General features: G+C 42.3%; 1 long non-coding RNA gene across 1 annotated transcript in view; it reads left to right on the plus strand.

The window, feature by feature from the left end:
- LOC132393266 (uncharacterized) overlaps positions 1–18,680 on the plus strand; it is an 87,891-nt gene that overhangs the window by 29,082 nt on the left and 40,129 nt on the right. Inside the window, exon 2 of the long non-coding RNA XR_009511811.1 lies at positions 15,177–15,263. This is a non-coding gene — a long non-coding RNA (uncharacterized LOC132393266). The remainder of the gene's footprint in view (positions 1–15,176; positions 15,264–18,680) is intronic.

The raw sequence follows: 18,680 nt of genomic DNA on the forward strand, positions 1-18,680 counted from the left end.
ATGGTTGTCTAGTGACTGAGTCATGTAGCATGCTACAAGAGGAACCCAGTAGGTTACCTCAGTGCAAAAGGTAGTCTGTTATGGGAGCCACCTGTCCTTGGAATTTCTGTTCAAGATGGCACCATACTCAGGGTTTAGTATATCGCTTGGGCTACAAGTCTCCGAAGAAAGTAACTGACTGTTAAAATTGTAGTCTCTATTTTCTCAGGATGTAAAGGGGCATAGAGTCATCCTGCTGGATACCATATGTACTGATGGGATCAGGTAGAGAAGCTGGGAATGCTGAGTGGTACCTACTGCACACCCAACACTGCATTTGTATTGTAGCCAGTTGTTCTGTTGTAGATCAGTTTGGGCATTTAAGGTTGATCACTTTTCCACTTTGACTAGCTTTCATTCATTTAGAGTAAAACAAAGTTTGAGCGTGTAGATATTAAGGAAGAGAATGTGCTGGAGCTTTTGGAAAGCATCAAGTTGGATAAGTCTCCGAGACCGGATGCAATGTACCCCAGGCTACTGTGGGAAGTGCTGAGCCTCTGGCAAAGATCTTTGCATCACCAATGAGGATGGGAGAGGTTCCAGAGGATTGGAGGGTTGTGGACGTGGTTCCCTTATTCAAGAAAGGGAGTAGGGTTAGCCCAGGAAATTATAGACCAGTGAGTCTTACTTCAGTGGTTGGCAAGTTGATGGAGAAAATACTGAGAGGCAGGATTTATGAACATTTGGAGAGGCATAATATGATTAAGAATAGTCAGCATGGCTTTGTCAAAGGCAGGTCGTGCCTTATGAGCCTGATTGAATTTTTTGAGGATGTGACTAAACACATCGATGAAGGTAGAGCCGTAGATGTTGTGTATATGGATTTTAGCAAGGCATTTGATAAGATACCCCATGCAAAGCTTACTGAGAAAGTAAGGAGGCAGGGGATCCAAGGGGACATTGCTTTGTGGATCCAGAACTAGCTTCCACACAGAAGGCAAAGAGTGGTTGTAGACGGGTCATATTCTGCATGGAGGCCAGTGACCAGTGGTGTGGCTCAGGGATCTGTTCTGGGACCCTTACTCTTCCTGATTTTTATTAATGGCCTGGATGAGGAAGTGGAGGGATGGGTTAGTAAATTTGCTGGTGGCACAAAAGTTGGCGGTTTTGTGGATAGTGTGGAGGGCTGTCAGGGGTTACAGTGGGACATAGGATGCAAAACTGGGCTGAGAAGTGGCAGATGGAGTTCAATCCAGATAAGTGTGAAGTGGTTAATTTTGGTAGGTCAAATATGATGGCAGAATATAGCATTAATGGCAAGACTGTTGGCAGTGTGGAGGATCAGAGGGATCTTGTGTTCTGAGTCCATAGAACACTCAAAGTTGCTACACAGGTTGACTCTGTGGTTAAGAAGGCATACTGAGCATTGGTCTTCATCAATCATCGGATTGAGTTTAAGAGCTTTAAGAGGTAATGTTGCAGCTTTATAGGACCCTGGTCAGACCCCACTTGGAGTACGGTGCTCAATTTTGGTCACCTCACTACAGGAAGGATGTGGAAGCCATAGAAAGGGTGCAGGGGAGATTTACAAGGATGTTGCCTGGATTGGAAACCATGCCTTATGAGTGAATTCGGCCTTTTCTCCTCGGAGCAACGGAGGATGAGAGGTGACCTGATGGAGGTGTACAAGATGATGAGAGGCATTGATCGTGTAGATAGTCAGAGGCTTCTTCCCAGGGCTGAAATGGCTAGCACAAGAGGGCATAGTTTTAAGGTGCTTGGAAGTAGGTACAGAGGAGATGTTGGGGTAAGTTTTTTACTCAGAGTGGTGAGTGTGTGGAATGGGCTGCCAGCGGCGGTGGTGGAGGCGGATACGATAGGGTCTTTTAAGAGACTCCTGGATGGATATGTGGAGCTTAGAAAAATAGAGAGCTATGGGTAAAGCCTTGGTAGTTCTAAAGTAAGGACATGTTTGGCACACCTTTGTGGGCTGAAGGACCTGTATTGTGCTGTAGGTTTTCTATGTTTCTACATCAAGGAAGAAGAGGAGATCTTGTGGAAGCGAAACTCTGGGCAGCCAATGGAGACAGGTGTATCTATTGTGTTTCATAGGTATGGGTCATCGATGTGCATGAACAATTGTGGGCATGCACTAGATTTTGTTCCTTTGACTAATGAAGTGCAAATCATAACATCAGGTACTGAAAAATCTGGGGCCAGTCATGTATTGGTGTACACTGGCCTGACTGAAACTGACAGTGAACAGATGGGTGTGATAGGTAAGTACCTAGAGGACTCCACTCACAAATACTAACAGACCAGGTATAGTGAGTGAAATGCTAATTCAACAACTGTTAGGTCTCTAGAGAGGGCAGTGAGGGAAAGTATAACGCAAGGTGCAATTAACAGAGGAATTCAGAAAAGCTGCAGGTGCAGGAAATCTAAAATAATAAAAAAGAGCAAAAACTGCTGGAAGCTCTAGTTTCTCTTTCTCATTTCTGATGAAGGGTCTTGGATCTGAAACTTTAACTGTTTTATTCTCTGCAGATGTTGTTTGACCAGTTAAGTTTTTATCAGCACTCTCAGTTTCTTGTTTAATGTAGGCAGCTCCTTTGGTGATGAGGATAGAAGCAACAATGTACCAGCATCTTTGCAAACAGAGTTTATCGATAGTTCATTAGAGAGTGAAATCCGTACTAAGAAGGAGAGAGAACTGGTTAAAAGTAAGTCCTTTCTGGGGGACTGCAAGTGATGAAACTGTTAAAGCATATGAACGTTTATGCACTGAAGAGACTATGAAATTAGAGAGTTGAGGACTATGCTGAAGCTGATGACAGTGAATGGGAACTTATCTCCAGACTGGGTTTGCAATGAGTGGGGAATCTCAAAACAAAACATACTTTTCATGACCGAAAGAGAAATTGAGTTCATTTTTCAAAAGACATGATTTTCAGTGCTGGTGCCAGTAATATAGAGTGTTTGCCTCTGATACACTGTCAGTCAACAAGTGAATCACAATGGGAACAATAGTCTGGGGCAGCAGGTATTAATGCAAATGCATCTGCAAAGCCCACAGTGAACCTGAGGAACAGAACTTTCAAACCAAAGTACTATGAAAGGCAGAGAATTAGATTGAGATAAGCTGTCTTGGAGTGAAAAATATTTTGACTGTAGGATGGGCAAAGGACTGTGCAATGTGTGTGACCCAAATCAAAACTTTCACAGAGGCTGTGAAACTATAAGACTATTCAGCGTCCAGAGGAAGAGGCCATAAGCTACTCGACAGAGCTACACACAGGTGTTTCAAGACAAGAGCTGAGCCATTAAGTGAGTGTACAAAAAAGGTCAGAAGCAAAATGGTGGTGTACCAAGGTAAAAGCAACTGAATTTATTACAGATTATTACTACCTGCTCTGTACTGACTGGGACACTGCTGGTGCTCTGCAGACACTGTTGCGCCATTCCTTGTCTGTATTAGGCAGCGCAAACAGTTCCATCCATCATTCATTGCTGGGACTACTGTTGCACGACTCACTGGGGCTTTTACTGTCAGGGTATACTTGTCTACAAGAGTGGGAATGGGTAGTGGGTGGCCTTTAGATGAAGGGTTGTTGTTGTGTGCAATATAATGATGGCTCCAGGAAGCAGGGCACAGGCATATATGATTCACCTAGGGTGATGACTCATTAATGGAGTGAAAGTCTTCTGTTTCTAAAGGCAACTGGCTCATTGGGAGGTGCCTCACTGGCTACATGTCAGTTAAAGCATAAACTTGTTGGAAGTATATTGTGGTAGCAAACCTCTAGCTCTTCCCGCTGCCTGCAACAATTGGGCTTATTCTGGTGGAAAAGTTGTAGGTAGTTGGTTTCGCCTATCTGGCTGTCGGTATCGCCAATGCCTGCTGCAGTTGGCTTGGAGAACAAGAGATCAAAAGGGCTGTTGGTGATTGGGTGCACAGATGCTGGAAATTGTAGGCTGGTTCTCAAAGTGAGAGTCTGCATTTGTCAAAGTGATGACATTTATTCCCTCCGAACTGGGTGAGTTCAGGCAGGGTCAGTGGTTATAACTCCAATAATCTTCACCTTTACCATCCAATAGTGGGTTTGAGCAGTAATCAGCCAAACTGCTCTCAGGCTGGCAATTTAAATATTTTAATGGGTTTTGCTTTATTGATTTGAGGTTTAATACTGTTGGGGCAGATGCCTGGATTTCAGACCATTGGCAGCAAGAGAGGCAAAGTTTGGAAGTGCCGAACAAGAGAAAATCTGCAATGCTGGAAATCCTCCAGCATTTTGTGTGTGTTGCTCGGAACTCAGCAGCACAGGCAGCATCTATGGAAAAGAGTACAGTCGACATGTCAGGCCAAAACAGGAAGAATTTTGGGCAGGGTCAGGAGCATTTCTGCAACCTCCCCAATACACAATACAAAAATTCTAAGATCAGGTACTCCCCCGCACACCCAGCAACCCCCATTAGTTCCAAATTTGAACCCTTTCCTTTGACATGGAATGACTTTCACCTCCCAATTATGCCATCCTCTCCTGAAGTCTCAGATCAAGCTTACCAGGCACTGCAGAATGTTCCCATCTGAAATTACACTCTCATCATTAGTGCATTCCACCCTTGTACACGACCACACTCCCAGACTGTGCCACGCTTTGGAAACTGGAGGTCAGTGACTAGAGTTGCTTTGGAGCACCTGCATTCAGTCAGCAGGAGCAACCCTGGATTTCCTGCCACCTTAATTTCCATCCTATGCCTAACAAAAACACTCTCCTTACTCCTGCAATGCATTCTTGAGGAACCACATTGCGTCTTCCAGCTGGGCATGTGACGGCCTGCAGAGGTGAACCTCAGCCTCTCCAATTTCCAGTGGCTTGCTTTTTTTTCGTCTGTATTAGAACCAGGTAGCATTGCAAGAAGTCGTTCATGGTGAAGCACCTCTCGGATCTTTTTTGGCAGGCTGCGATCGTAACAATCTCATAGACACCCGGCAGGGGGCAATAAAAAGAAGCTAGGAGTAAGCAGAGTGGCCAATGTTGGGGTGGGCCAGGGCTAGTTTTAGAGTGGCCCGGCTTTGGCTCACCAGGTTTGGGTGAGAACAGGTGCAGTCTAGAACTTAAACTTGAAAGTAGGAAGTATAACAACTATAGGTAGTATGATAGTTAAAGCACCTCAGCTCCTGACCGACAAGGTAAAGGAACTGCCTATACTGTTGCACCATTGAGCCCACTAGGGAAGGCAATTATTAGGGAGCTTGGGAGGCAGTGATCATAATTTGATAGAATTCACCCTGCAGTTTGGCAGTTTGATTGGGAGAAGATAAAGTCTGATGTGCCAGTATTACAGTGGGGAATTACAGAGGGAAATTACAAAGGGAATTACAGAGGAATGAGAGAGGAGCTGGCCAAAGTTGATTGGAAGGTGGACCTCTCGGATGACAGCAGAACAGCAATTTGGAAGGGGTAGGATAGATGAAGAAGTATTCTAAAGGGAGGCCGAGGCCACCGTGGCTGACAAGGGAAGTCAAAGACAGCATAAAAGCAACAGAGAGGGCATATTATATAGCAAAAATGGGTGGGAAGTTAGAGAACTGGAGACTTCTAGAAACTAACAGCAGCCAGATGGAAAAGCCATCAGGAGAGGAAGGTGAAGTATGAAGGTGTTAGCCAATAATATAAAAGAGGATACCATAAGTATTTTCAGATTTATAAAGATCAAAAAGAGGTGAGTGTGGATATCAGACCTCTGAAAAATGACTCAAGAGGTAGTAATGGGGAATGAAGAAATGGCAGACAAATTTAAGTATTTTTACATCAGTTCACTATGGAAGACACTAGCGGTATGCCAGAAATTCGTGAGTGTCAAAGGGCAGAAGTGAATGTAGGTGCTCGGTAAGCTGAAAGTCTGAAGGAGGGTAAGTCACCTAGACCAGTTGGACTATACCCCAATATTCTGAAAGAAGTTGCTGAAGAGATTATGGATTATTAGTAATGATCTTTCAGGAGTCACTAGATTCTGGAATGGTTCTGAAGGACTGGAGCATTGCAAATGTCGGTCCACTCTTTCAGAAGGGAGAGAGGCAGAAGAAAGGAAATTGCAGACCAGCCAGCCAGTCTTGAGTGGTTGGGAAGACGCTTGAGCCCATTATTGAGTTCAAGTTCAGTTGTCGTTCAACTATACATAACATTCATTCATACAGACAGACCAAACAGTGTTACTCCAGGGCCAAGGTGCAAAAAATCAGTCATACATAGCACAAGACACATATAAAATAGCAGCAAAATGCAGTCGCGCAAAAAGTCTATCATCCACATCCCGGAGTCCATGAGGGTTTGGGCAGTCTGCAGTTGAACACAATACAGCTTGCCTCCTGCTGAGCAAGCACTTTGGGCGGCAACAGCTCCAGCACGAACACACCACGCTGCCTCTGGTACTCCAGTGGAAATCCCCACTCCGACGCCGCCCCCCAGGTAACTGAAAACAAACAACACTGAGGCTTAAAGCCTAGTCCTTACTACAACCGAGGCCATGCAGCTCGCCTGCCATTCACCAATAAACCAATGAACTGATCTGGCGGCATTCCACACCAGTCATGTCCAACATGGTCATGTGATCACAAGAAAAATGGCTTGCACGATCTCGCTGTTAGATCAAGCACATAGAAACATAGAAAATAGGTGCAGGAGTAGGCCCTTCAGCCCTTCGAGCCTGCACCATTATTCAGTATGATCATGGCTGATCATCCAACTCAGAATCCTGTACCTGCCTTCTCTCCATACCCCCTGATCCCTTTAGCCACAAGGGCCATATCTAACTTCCTCTTAAATATAGCCAATGAACCGGCCTCAACTGTTTCCTGTGGCAGAAATTTCCACAGATTCACCACTCTCTGTGTGAAGAAGTTTTTCCTCATCTCGGTCCTAAAAGGCTTCCCCTTTATCCTTAAACTGTGACCCCTCGTTCTGGACTTCCCCAACATCAGAAACAATCTTCCTGCATCTAGCCTGTCCAATCCCTTTAGAATTTTATACATTTCAGTAAGATCCCCCCTCAATCTTCTAAATTCCAGTGAGTATAAGGTTAGTCGATCCAGTCTTTCTTCATATGAAAGTCCTGCCATCCCAGGAATCAATCTGGTGAACCTTCTCTGTACTCCCTCTATGGCAAGAATGTCTTTCCTCAGATTAGGGGACCAAAACTGCACACAATACTCTAGGTGCGGTCTCACCAAGGCCTTGTACGACTGCAGTAGAACCTCCCTGCTCCTGTACTCAAATCCTTTTGCTATGAATGCCAACATACCATTTGCCTTTTTCACTGCCTGCTGTACCTGCATGCCCACCTTCAATGACTGCTTCATGCACTGATGCCTGTCTGTCGCAGGCAATATCACATTGTGCAAAGATTTAGATAGAGCTCTTAAAGATAGTGGAGTCAAGGGATATGGGGAGAAGGCAGGAACGGGGTACTGATTGTGGATAATCAGCCATGATCACAAATGGTGGTGCGGGCTCGAAGGGCTGAATGGTCTACTCCTGCACCTATTGTCTGTCGTCTATTGCATCAAGATTGACTGACTGGCAGGAAGCAAAGAGTGGGAATAAAGGAGCCTTTTCTTGTTGGCTGCTGATGACTAGTGGTGTTTCACTGGAGTTGGTATTGGAACTAATTCTTTTCATGTTATATGTCAATGGTTTGGATGATGGAATTAATGGCTTTGTGGCCAGGTTTTGCAGATGATACAAAGAAAGATTGGTTCCTTAAGGTTGCTATAGCCGGGTGTGGTAATGGGGACAAGTGTCCACTACCTATTAAACGCTCCTATTGGCATGCGCCTCAAATAGCCTCTGACAACCAAATCCAGCTCTTGGCCTTCATGTGTGGCTAAGTTACTAAGCCCGGCAGAACCGTTTCTACTGACAGGAGAAGGGACAAAGGAGGATCACTGGCACCTTCAAACCAGTTGTTTCAGGCAGATGGGGCTCATCAGCTGTGGTTGGCAGCTCATCTAAGAGAAGGAAAACTCTGGTCTCAAACATTTGCATACCCACTAATGGAGAGGGCTTTGGGAGTAAACACTGGAGCTGGAGTCCCCAGGGCAGTCCTACATTGAGTTCAATGTTGGCTGGCAACTCCTGCAGTGCTGCTGGTACCAAAATGTATCAGTCTCTGCCGTTCCTTTGTTTTCATCACATGCATGGAGAGTGGGAGCTTGCTGAATGGGCAACAGCTTGCTCTCCATATTGTACTGCCCAGGCTTGCGTATCTAGACAATATCCATGGCCAACTCTGACTGACAGAGGGCCTCATCTCACAAAGATAGGTGTAGGGGTACATACGTAATGTTGAGGAAGCCGGGAGTCTGCAGATAAACAAATTAGGAGAATGGACAAACAAGTGGCAGATGGAATATAGTGTAGGGTAGTGTATAGTCATGCATTTTGGTAGAAGGTGTAGACCATTTTATAAACAGGGAGAAACTTCTAAAAATCTGAGGTGTAAAGGAACTTGGAAGTCCTCTGTGGTGAACTGTGCCTGTCTGGACACGCCCCCTGCTGACTGCTCCTGTGGCTCCTCCCACAGGCCCCTGTATAAAGGCGATCTGAGGCCTGATGCTCGGCCTCAGTCTCCAGGACATAGTATGATGGACACTCACTCCTGGTTCCTTCTTCCAGTCAATAAAAGCCGATATCTCGCCTTTCGTCTCAGTGTGAGTTATTGATGGTGCATCATCCTCATGTAATTTTCCTTAAAAGTTAACTTGCAGGTTGAGTCGGTGGTATGGAAAGGATATGCAATGTTTGCATTCATTTCGAGAGGACGAGAATATAAGATAAAGGATGTGATGCTGAGGCTTTATAAGGCATTGATCAGACTGCATTTGGAATACAGTATTGTGGGCAGTTTTGGGCCTCTTATCTAAGAAAAGATGTTCTGGCATTGGAAGGATGAAAGGGTTAATGTATGAGGTATGTTTGATGGCTGTGGGTCTGTATTTGATGGAGTTTAGAAGAATGAGTGGGGATCTCATTGAAACCTATCAAATGCTGAAAGTCCTAGATAGGATATGGAGAGGATGTTTCCTACAGTGGGTGGGTCAAGGTCTAGAGAACATAGCCTCAAAGTAGAGGAATATCTATTTGGAACAGAAATGAGGGATTTCTTTAGCCAGTGGGTGGTAAATCTATGAATTCATTTCCATGGATGGCTGTGGAGGTCTAGTCATGGAGTATATTTAAAGTGGAGGTCGATAGGTTCTTGTTTAGTCAGGGCGTTAAAGATTACAGGGTGAAAGTAAGAGGGAAATGGATCAGCCATGATCAAGTGTGCTATGAGTCATCCATCTGTGATACTGGGCCAGTTTTCTCCTTCTCCGCTGGCATGCTCTAACTTGCTTTTCTGAAACGCAGTTCAAAGTAAATTTATTATCAAAGTACGTGTATGTTACCATATTTTGTCTTCAGATTTATTTTCTTACAGGCATTTACAAAAAAAGAAGAGATGCCATAGAGTTTAATGAAAAATTATACATAAAAGAGACAATAACTAACAAGCATTGATGTACAAAAGAAGACAAACTGCAGATAAGTATAACACTGGGAACAAGAGTTGTAAAGAATCCTGCAAAGGGAGTCTGTAGATAGCAGAATCAGTTCAGAATAGTGGTGAATGAAATGATTCATGCCTGTTTAAGAACCTGATGTTGTAGGGTGATAACTGTTCCTGAACCTGGTGGCATAGGACGTAAGGCTTCTGTACAGCCATCTTTGTAACTCCCTAATTCCCCCTTTAACAATAACTGCACAGTAATCCTGGCTCCATCTTTCAAGATATTCTTTTTATCCTGTCCATTCCTTCTCCGCACCACCTCTGCACCTTCGATTTTTTTCCCTCACTCTCCCAATTCTGATGAAGGGACTTCAACATAATACATCAACCCTTTGTTTCTCCAAAATGCAGTGTGTTTCCACCATTTTCTGATTTTGTTTCAGATTTCCAGCATCGGCAGCTGGTTTGATTTCACTTTGAGTTCATGAAGCCGGATCCAGGGTGAAGATTCAATGCTGGCAGACCTATCTTGTGGTTTTAAGTTGCTGAATTTTATCAACTTGTTGTTGCTCATCTAATGATCCCTTCGAGAGCAGTACTCCTTTGTCATTTATTTTTTAAAAATTCCATTTCAAACCACATGATTGTAGATTCATGCTATGCTTTTACTGTTTTAGAAAGAAATGACATGAGGTAGCTTTTAAAATCATGGAATCCTGAATTACTACTTTAGTGAGTTTTCTGTCTGGGAACTGGGAACTTGTTTGTCTACCGAGACAATGAAATGAGCAGAATGGTTATGGGGTATGGGAACTACAAGATAATTACAACACTATGAAGACAATTAAAAAAGGCTCGACTAGGATTCAGTCAGTTCAATACCAGTGAATTAAGCTGTAACACTTGCCTGGTAACTGCTAAAATTTTGTTCAGACTGCCCCTTGTCTAAATTGGTTTACAGAATAAAAACATTCTGAATTAGAATTAGAATCTTCGCTATTTGCAGAGGAAGTAGTCTGTGAATTTTTTTTAAAAAACTGATATAAAATCATAAAATATTACCTTGCATAGAGCAGTTAAATATTGAATAAGATGTTTATACTGATTCAGAAAAGGAGTTCTTTAGCACATTGATGACTATAATCACTTACAAATAATCAAATTCTAGGTGCTGGTGATGTACTCCCAGGAGTTGGTGGGGGGGGGAGGGGACCATGTACTCCCAGGTGTCGGCAGGGGGAGGGGGCCACGTACTCCCAGGTGTCGGGGGGGGGGGAGGGTCGATGTGATAATACTGTTCAAGAGGCATTTAGACAGGGAACAGAAGGTTATGGATCATGTTCAGGCAAATGGGATTAGCTTAATTTGACATCATGGTTAGCACAGATAAGATGGGCTGAAGGGCTTGTTCCTGTGCTGTATATTTCTTTGTACAAAATATTAAATATTGAAATATTTTAAGTTGCATTGTACAAGGTACAATAGTATAGGCTGTCAGCTTTTACCTCCTGGATATCCTGTTATGTGATCTGTTCTTCAACCAATGGGCACTATTTAGTTTAATTAAATATTGTTAACTCCAGTGTTTTCCTGACCAGAATGGACACCATTAAAGGAAAGAGAGAATAATATATACTTGCACGGAAGCTGCAGGAATCTAGTCGTATTGTCTGGTATAATCATTCTTCACAAAGCAAATAGCACATTAAAATAGCAAGGGAACATTTTGAAATGATTTGCCTTCAATATTTCCATCCCTCTGTACTGGTGAGGGGCCTGTCCCTTTCTCTATTGGCATGTGGTGAGGGTGTATTCCATCGATGGTAATGAAACATTAGCAACAGAAGGAGTGCTACTTCCAAGTAATTGTGAACATTTTGGTGTGATTAGAGGGCAGGTTGTGTTGTTTTTTTCACCCTTCCTTAACTTCTCTTCTGATCCACTCTTCTTGGGTAATTGCCCCCACTGGAATATGGTGGCAGCACAGCTAAGTCAGCACCTGCCCTAGCAGAAAGTGTTCCCCTTATGGCGACTACCCCACAATCCTGAAATTCTCTGACAGGAATGTAGGATGGTGAACAGAAGGGAAACAGTTCTGCTGATTTTCCTCTCGCGGCCATAAATAGAAAAGGTTAAGTACTTCTGTGATCACAATCACTGAGATTGGAAAACAAAACTGAAATAAAAATTCTGAAAGGTCAATGGATGGAAACAATAACTCTGTTTCTCTCCTCACAAATGAAGTGTGACCTGTTGAGTGTTTCCAACATTCTCAAGCTGGAGTTGGCCTGGATCCCTGGTTCTGCCTGCTCAGCTCACTACCACACCACACAGCATGTTTACTCACAAACTACATTTAGCCAATGCCAAAAGAATCGATTCATCCAGACCCTCTTAGGACAGATTCACACCTCAAGTGGTATCTGGAGGAATGATACATGATGACTAGTGAACTTGGTACATTCCAACAAAGCCTTCAGTGGATGTGTGAGCCCTTTTCCTCATTTAAATTTGAAACAATATTTCACTGTTCATTATTTGTCTAATTAATACGTACTGTATGCACTTGTATTGAACCTGTTACATAAAGTAGCAGACCCTTTTGTAGAAAATTTCTGTCCTGCCTATTATCCTGTTTTTCTATGCTTTAGACTTTCCAATGTGACCGGCTTCTTGTTACACATGAAACAACTTATTAAACCATTGCCTGGCCTTTCTACTTGGCTAAATGTTGTGGCCAAAATTTAACTAATTGTTGATAATGCCCAAGATTAATTGTAACATATGGCACTTTAATGCTCATCAGCAATGTCCATTTTGATATTAAACATACTGATTTTAATTTTAACCAAACACATTGGTGTAGAGGGGGCAGATGAATAGTAAACAGATGACTTCCTGTCTTGTTTCTTTAACGTTGATGGGAAGAGCCTGAGGCCTTATGGCATAAAGGTTGATGTCCATCCTGACCTGTTGCTAGTTGCAAAATGGATCTCTACTGCAGCAGGCAGCCATGTCCTTACCTTGAGGCACAAATCCATGCCAGTCAGCCCACCAGCTCCATGCTGCCTTCCAGCAGAGCAACCTCTTCAGGCACAGTTTCCTACATCCTACTCTCTTTCTTGTTCCTTTTTTCTTGTTGCTTCATTTTTCCTACTGGCCTCATGATGGGTAAATGACGGGCCGCACATTGGAATGTGGGAGCAGCCAGATCAGCTGGCAGCAGTCCATGCTGTTTTGGAGAGAGCAAGCAAACTCCATGATGAAAGCAGCAGGGTCTGGATTGAACTTGGGTCTCAAGGCACCAGCAGTACCGTGTCACTTGCTGGCAGGGAGGCCATCAGCATCTACAGAAAACACAGCCGGTTTAAAAACTTCTCTGCAATCACTTCAAGTTGCTGTCTCAGCTTCTAGCCCACCCTACTGATTTCTCCTGGACTGTACTTACCAGAAATTCCCTTCTGTTCCAAAATTAAGTAGCACAGAGTCAACATCATTGATATGAGAAAGCTTGTTTGATCAGTATGGAGGAGCATTAAGGACCATCTGTTGTAACATCAATGATTTTCTTGAAAAAGCCTGATGACATTTTAAGCATTTTGTAGGTGCTTATCATTGGTCACAGAAATCTAAAATATGGGTAACAGGTACTGATGCAGTGGGTTTTCAGCTCTCAAACAGACCCTCCAGTCGCCTATCTTCAAACAGCAAACAGTGTAGGTACGGTAAAGTTATGGTGACATATACATACTTCGATAAATTTTTAAAAAGGTAGTCTCAATGCCTCAAATTTCTTTGACCACAGTGGCCTTTTCAACATGTAGTTCCAATGTTTAGTAAACACAAAGTACACTGCAGATGCTGTGGTCAAAGCAACACGCACAACATGCCCTGACGAAGGGTCTCAGCCTGAAATGTTGACTACTTGTTTCTATGGATACTTTCTAATGTTTATCATTGTTTCACATTAAAGAATGTTTATTTCACATTATATGTACAGTATATTGCATTTTTCAGAAGGATGGTGCAATAGTGTAGCTAGTAGAGTCCTGCTCATAGCATTCCTCCCCTGAGAGGAAGGAATTTTGTGTCCAGAATAATGATGCTATTTGATTTAAAAGAATTTACATTTAAATGAAAGTGATTTAGTTCAATTTGAGACTAGAAGCTCAAGTCTGAACAAGGAAAACTATGGAGGCATGCATTGACAATGATAGTTTGGGGGAGCAACATTTAAAAATATGAGTGTAATCAAGTAAAGGCTATCATTTAAAGAATTAAAACATTGTTCACAAGTAATATAGAGCCATAGATTTAGACAGTAGGGAAATAAGCCCTTCCAAACAAGATGCCAATCCCTTTTGTCTGCGTTTTGTCCCTTTAAACCTTTGCCATCTGTATGCCCATTCAATAGTATATGTCCTTGTCCAATCTATACAGTACATTTCACATTAAGACAAAGGTGCAGGAAAAATGACTATTGAGTTAGAGCTATTAATAGACTAAAATGTTTGTACTGAAGCCATAACAAAAGAGGATTGTGCAAATTCAGCAAAAGAAGACAAAGATGTAAATAAGGAAAGGAAAAGTAGAATAAGAGAGTAGCCTGGATGAGTATAATTATATATAATGGAAAAAAATTTTCAGAAGTTAATGAGCTACTGAAACTACATAGAAACTACATTGCAAAAAAAAAGAACTGGCGGACTCCTCAGCTGAGCCATTCCTAGGTTGTCCCTTGTGATCGTGCTTGGATTTCCTCAAACCAAATCTCAAAAAGAGTATACAGGGCAAGCAGCTGAGACAAATTGAGGGATCCTCAAACAAGGAGGTTCGATATTTCACTCCTGGACGAACAGTCCTGGCCAGAGACAGCGGAAGTAGGTACCTGTACTTGAAAAGATTAAGAACAGAGCTGGATCATTCTCCTGCACAGCGGAGATTGCACCTGATGTCATCTGGACAGCAGAGTTAACTGTTAGAGAAGAAAGGTATCTAGAGCTGTCAAAACTGTTTCCTTCGGTGTCAGAGTCAACTCATACAACCATCAAGGAGGAGGCCCCAGAGCTTGAAATTGTTTGCACAGCCACGTCTCACCTGTCGTGCAGAGTGGCCCCCACCCCCGCCCCCACTCCTTGTCGAGAAAGACATTATCCCACAAGTGTAGGAAATCCTCCACAGCTATTAAATCTTTATGCCTGTGGATGTCTATGCAGTAGTTGTGTTATATAGTATACTGTGGCGACCCATTTCCTAGAGTATCCGAACCGACTCACAATTAGATAGCCTACGGGGGTTTGTGAGCACAGAGCTTTGGAGCCTCTGCGCCACGGGGGGGCCGGTTGACAGAGGCTTAAAAGTGAGGCTGAAGTTTTCGAATAAAGTTTTTTCCTTCGACTGCAGTTACCGACTCCGTGTCGTAATTTTAGCGCTGCGTGTAGCACACCGCTACAATACTATGTATATAGTTGAGGTGCATTCTATATTAAGTTGGACTTTATAGCTATGTAACATATGAGTAATATTGCAAATATATTGTTTAATTGAGCATTCTTTATTGTTTGCATAACTCATTATGGGTTTTATGTTGTGAATGGCAATAATACACAGGCCAGCCTGGAAATAACACAATTTCTTCAATCCAGATTTCTCATCGTATGTCAAATACAGACGTGTCACATTGCTTTTCAACAACTATGATGTACTTCAACCCAAGTCCAAGAGAACAGCAGGTAAGCAAGAGATTAGGTGCTTTCCTTTCCATCAACTCAGACCAAATCAGAGGTTCCCAAATGAGGCGATATCAATTATGAGGCACTGAGGATCAAATGCTTATAATTCATTTCTTAATTCCTCAGCTGCCCCCTTGTAGCTGAGCACCCCCCCTCACCACCACCTTATCTTTATTATCCCCCTTAGAAACTCCCATCGCCCCAAAGCGGGTAACTTCCTACTTTGGGACCTACTGGGTTAGACTGATGTTGATAGAGGGAAAAATATTGGATTCCAGAGTGAAAAGGAACTTGTATTTATCAAAATTATTTATTGTTGTTCTGCCAGTTGATTTCTGGATTGAAAGTTTGCGACTGGTGAATTGTGCTCCAGCTGTTCACAATCTGTCGATGATGAGGATGAAGAAACATTTGTAATGTAGCCAAACTTGCTGAAGATACAAAGTGGGTGGTAGTGTGGTTTGTGAAGAGGATGCGGAAAAGCTTCATGGGATATAAACAGAGCACATGAATGTGAAAAGACATGCAAATATAATGCAAAAAAAAGTGAGACTATTATTTGCTTGGGAAAATAAAAAGGCATTGTTTGTTTTTGAAGGCTGAAAAATGAAAAGTGGAGATGTTTAGTGTAACCCGGATGCCTTTATATGCAAAGCACATTTAGTGAGACTGGATTTGAAGTGTTATGTGCTGGACTGATCTTCTTAACTAAGGAAGGCTATACAAATGATAGGGAGAGTGAATTTGCCACTGAAGTGAGGAAGTGATAAAGCTCTCTTGAGTTTAGAAGAATGAGAGGTGATTTTCACTAAAAAAATATAAAACTTGCATGGAGCAGGAAAGATAAAGGGATGATGTTTAAAACCAGAGGTCACAGACCCGTCGTAGCTGAGTTGATGCAAAGGGCAGTGAATCTACAGAATTCTCTACTGAAGAGTGTTGTAGCACCTCAGTGGCTGAGTGTATTCAAGTTTGAATTTGAGAGTATTTTCTATATTTAGGGAGACATGGGAGGATATGGGGTTGGTGCAGCAAAAAGACAGTGAGGTAGCAATCCAACCATAATCTTATTGAATCGAAAAGCAGATGAAGGGGCCTCTCCTCTGCCTATTTCTAATGTTTAAAGGTTTGTAGCAGTGTTGACTTCTGTAGAGCAGATGATATCTGAATCGAATTGACTGGAGTTAAACTAATCAGCCTCGTGTGAGCTGCAATCAGCAACTCTAGCTCTTTACATAATTTCTGACATATTCACAGGTAGATTTGATGGAACTTTGTATAGTCTGGTATATACTAAGTTCCAAGTGTCCTTGTATTTTATTGTGCTTTTTTTCAAGTTCTTAAAATTTCATTCTTTAGCCTGAAATTTAATGGTGCTGACTATTCTCAAGGATAAAGGTATCCAGGCTGCCTGTATTAATCATACAGTTTGGAAGTAACTTGAATTACAAGAGGTTGCTACCATTAATTCTTGTTAGGTATGTTACAAGGCACTTAACTGACTTCCTCAAGATCTCTGATTCAAAAGCAAAAAATGTAATGGCCCCTGAATCATGTTTCCGTTTGAAAGCAACTTGCTTCCTCCCCAAAATGATTCGATTCACTAAAGTTTGAAACTATCAGAATGAATTGTAATTACATGCTAAATATTTTCCACTGCAGTTCTCAAATATTGACAACAGAGGCAACGAGTGTTAATGAGTCAAAGGGCAGTGAATGGAAACTGGAAGCAGAGCAGCAGGATCCCTTTCCTACTGCTGGCTCATTCATATCGAGTTGATCTGGAAAGGCAGATTGTGATTCCTCTTGTTGCCACTGTGAGCCTGAATTGTTAGAACATCCCAGGAGAAATATCTTGAATTTTGAAATAGGTATGAGAACTCATAGACCAGAAACAGCAATTTTGCTAATAAATTTGAATTCCACTAAAAAAAAGAACAAATTATTGGTAATGGAATTTATCTTAATAACTTTAACTTGAACATAGAAAATAAGTTGCTTCTCAGCAGCATCACAAGATAATACATAAAGGAACATTAGGACTAAATGGCTTGGTCATAGTGCTGGTGTTTGAGGAGGAGAGAGGGGTTTAAAAGGTAATTCAACAAAACGGTGAAGAAAGGAAAGGTCTTTTAGGCAAAAGGCAGGAGAAGGAATGCAAGAGGCGGAGCTGGGTGAATGGGCTGTCTGGTAGACAGAGATGTTATAAAGTCAATTTAAATATGAAATCAGGAGGCTTACAATGGATGACATTCCTAATTGATTGATTTACTTATTTATTTTTACATTTTTTTTTGTATTATGTATTGCATTGAACTGCTGCTGCTAAGTTAACAGATTTCACGACACATGCCGGTGATAATAAACCTGATTCTTTTGCTGATAATCCACTTGGTTTTATTAGTCATTGAGGTTTACAGCACAGAAAAGGCCCTTTGGCTCATCTAGTCCAAGCCAAACTATTTAAATTGCCTATTCTCATCAGCCTTCACTGGGACCATATCCCTCCATTTCCTTAATATACATGTACCCATCCAAACTTCTCTTAAACATTGAAATCGAGCTTGCATGCATCACTTGTGCTGGCAGCTTGTTCCACACTCTCACGACCCTCTGAATCTCCCCTCATATTCATCTTTCACCCTTAACCCATAACTTCTAGTTGTAGTTCCACTGTACCTCAGTGGAAAAAGCTTGCTTGCATTTACCCTGTCTATTCCCTATCTATACCTCTCATTAGGATATTTACCCTATCTATACCCCTCATTATTTTGTATACTTCTATCAAATCTCTCCTCAGTTTTCAACATTCCCAGCACCATCCTTGTCAATTTTCTCTGTGCTCTTTCAGCCTTATTTATATCTTTCCTGTACGTAGGTGACCAAAACTGCACACAATACTCCAAATTAGCCCTCCGAAGAACATAACATCCTATCTCCTATACCAAATACTTTGATTTATGAAGATCAATGTACCAAAAGCTTTCTTTATGACCATATCAACCTGTGAAGCCACTTTCAATGAATTAGTGACCTATGTTCCCAGTAAGCTTTGCCTACAGCACTCCTCAGTTTATGAGGGACTGAATTGCAATACTTTGCACTTCGCTGCAGTAAATTCTGTCTGCAATTTTTTAGCCCATTTTTCCAGCCAGTCCAGATCCCGCTGCAAGCCCCGATGGTTTTCTTTGCTGTCTACTATACCCCCAATTTTGGTATCATCTGCAATTTACTGATCCAGTTTACCACATTATCATCCTGATCTTTGATATAGGTGACAAACAACAACAGGCCCAGCACTGATCTCTATGGCACTCCACTAGTCACAGGCCTCTAGTCAAAGAGGCAACCATCTACCACCACTCTCTGGCTTTTCCCACAAAGCCAATGTCTAATCCAATTTACTGCCTCATCTTG

Source organism: Hypanus sabinus, chromosome 4 (assembly GCF_030144855.1).
Source record: "Hypanus sabinus isolate sHypSab1 chromosome 4, sHypSab1.hap1, whole genome shotgun sequence".
NCBI classification, from domain to species: Eukaryota; Metazoa; Chordata; class Chondrichthyes; order Myliobatiformes; family Dasyatidae; genus Hypanus; species Hypanus sabinus.